Below are 2131 nucleotides of genomic sequence, written 5' to 3'. Positions count from 1 at the left end.
TTTCATTTTTTCTTCATGTTTTAGAGGATTTTCCTCTACGTGAGTGTGTATGGGTCTTTCATATGCCTTTGTTTTTTAAAGATGCACTTGCAGCTTTACTTTTTCAGTCAGAAAATACTCACCAATTTGAAATATTTTTATTTTTTCAAATTATGTAGGTTACTGTTTGCTAAATTCTAGTGATTAACTATAGGTGTCAAAGATGATATGGTTATGATTTTTTTTTGCAATGTTTGTGCCTATCTTTGGATGTTTTCCTTTCATATGCAAGATTTCTTATAGTGAACATTCACCTTGTGCTCTCTCTTAGCAAAACAGGACCTTGCAGGCCTGACAATCCTGCCTCTACCTATTAAGTGCTTGTGGGGGAGGGCAAGTGTGCTTCACTTAGCTTCTTACTCTCATTATGTTTTTGAATTTGTATTTGAAAGTGTCTTTCTATTTTGCTTAGCCTAGATTCAAAATCTGGCTGTCTCACAATATTACCCATCTGAGTCCTGGATTCACAGGCAGTTTGTGCCTGTGAAAAATATGCTGGCTGACCAAGGTTATGTACAAGTAAGAGAATTAGGTAAATAACTCCAAGGTGAACCTCAGACTGTTTTATGTAAAAATTTAATCATGAAAAGAGTTGGAAAAAGCTCTAGGCTGGAAAATTTTCCCTAGGGTCTTTAGCTGTGTAGTCTTTTCCCATTCTTCGTACCTGTAAATATGATAACCCAGTATGGATTTTCCCCTATGTGAAGAGTTCTTACCTTTCTACACCTTGGAGTTAACCCCCGTGGTATTACGCCTAATGATATCTGGCAGATGGATGTTACTCATATTCCTTCCTTTGGCCAACTACAATTTGTACATGTATCTGTTGATATCCATTCTCATCTCATGTTTGCCTCTACTCATACTGGAGAAAGGGTTATGGATGTTAAGAGCCATTGTTTACAAACCGTTGCTTATATGGAAATGCCCAGACTGATAATGGACGTGCTTATACTAGTCAGTGTTTTAACTCTTTTTTGCAAAAAAAAATTAATCTCACATAAGACAGGATCCCTTATAAGACTCAGGGTCAGGCCATGGTAGAGCATGCACATTGCACAGTTAAAGCCTATCTTCATTAAACAAAAAAAGGGGGAGTTTACAGGGTCTCCTCATACTCACATTTCTCTGGTCCTTTATATTTTAATTTTTTTAACAATTCATGGTGCTGCTTGAGCTGCAGCCGACTGGCATTGTCACCCTCCCTCATCTGACTATGGCTCAGTTATGTGGAAGATTGTCACTACTGGAAAATGGTGTGGCCCCAACCCAGTTGTAGTATGGGACCGAGGGTCAGTTTTTGTCTTTCCACAAGACAAAGATAACTCAGTTTGGGTGCCTGAGTGGCTGATTCACCATATGAGGAGGGAAGGTGATTGCAACAGCCAGAAAGAAGGTCTGATGCGTCTTCAAGAAACTACCCATCCTGATGCCTGCGGGTCTGAGTAGCTATATGTGGCCTTTTATCCTAACCACTAATTATAGTTTGAATCAAGAGGCTATAAATTTACACTTTTATCCAAAGGACAAGAATTTCACCTTCATCTCAGGCACTGTATTCTGGTTCCATTCTTATTGTTGTAAACAATGCTAATAATTTTGGAGAAAGTTTCAATTGTTCTCAGCAGGTCTGCCCACTGTAACAGCTGTCTTGGGGATGTACCCAGGTGTGTAGCAGAGAGGAAAGGAGATTCTGGTATCATGGCTGCCAGTGCTGCCTTCACCTCTGAAACTACAGTTTCTACCATAGCCCTCTCCCAATCGGTAAATACTGCAAGAACAGTGGATCAACTATCAGGTGATTTGGCTTAAGCCTTAGCTACCCAAAGCACACTTTATTATCTAGTACAAATTGGCATTTTTAAACTAAATTTACAAACTAATCTCCTATAGGAACACTTGAATTTTTGTGAGAAACTCATATGGCTTCTTCTTCTGTCTTTCACACATATCTGTGTTAATTCATCATTTTTCTCCAGAAATCCTGGAGTGATGAGTTTTTCAGTTATACACATGCTTTAGCCATGTAGATCATTAACATCTATGAAACATGAATTTCACTTGCCAATGAAGAAGGCCTTTTACAAGGACT

Source organism: Phodopus roborovskii, unplaced genomic scaffold, assembly GCF_943737965.1.
Source record: "Phodopus roborovskii unplaced genomic scaffold, PHOROB, whole genome shotgun sequence".
In the NCBI taxonomy this organism is placed as follows: Eukaryota; Metazoa; Chordata; class Mammalia; order Rodentia; family Cricetidae; genus Phodopus; species Phodopus roborovskii.
Note: the sequence above shows the minus strand (reverse complement) of the source record.